General features: G+C 41.1%; 1 pseudogene; it reads right to left on the bottom strand.

Annotated features, from left to right (window-relative positions):
• Nucleotides 1-233, bottom strand: part of LOC119588954 — an 8,581-nt pseudogene extending 8,348 nt beyond the window's left edge.
• Nucleotides 234-647: the final 414 nt, after the last annotated feature.

Raw genomic sequence — 647 nt, 5'->3', positions numbered from 1 at the left:
TATTCCCAAGTCTTTCGGAAAAGAATATTAAAGATACTCACCCAAAAGCGAGAGTCAGCTGCCTGTGCTCTCCCCGACAACCGCCCCTCTCGGCCGTTGTCAGCAGACTGAGGGTACACTGAAGTTCTCCCGCCGTCTCTACTCCCGTCACCGTTTCTGCCGAGGCAAAAGCGGCGTGAAATTGATTCATTTTTCTCTCTAACATTACATCTACATTTCTTAATGATGTTCATAATGGATGTAAATGCCCTATTAAAAAATTCATGGAGAAAACATGGAAATATTGCTCGTATGTAATTTACTCAGTTTCTGTAGGGAACGTTGATTACGTTGTAATTAACCGGGTCATTTTTGAAGCTTGTTATCAGCAGAAGGAGGAACTGTTAATAAACCGAAATACGTCAGGCTTAAATTCTTCGAGAAAGAATGGCCTAGCTCAAACGACCAAGAAAGATGACCTTGGTTAAAACGACCAAGGATGGAGTACTTAGAAAGACTCAGGAATGATAACTGGCGTAGAAAATAGTGAGGATACGACCTGGTTATAGCGAACTTAAAAAGTTATTTGAATAAGGGAGGATAACATGGCTATAACGACGTGTGATGATAACCTAGTTTGAATGCTTATGGGACATGGTTAAAACGAC

The sequence above is a fragment of the Penaeus monodon genome, chromosome 24 (genome assembly GCF_015228065.2).
Source record: "Penaeus monodon isolate SGIC_2016 chromosome 24, NSTDA_Pmon_1, whole genome shotgun sequence".
In the NCBI taxonomy this organism is placed as follows: Eukaryota; Metazoa; Arthropoda; class Malacostraca; order Decapoda; family Penaeidae; genus Penaeus; species Penaeus monodon.
This window is presented reverse-complemented; position numbering and strand designations above follow the sequence as displayed.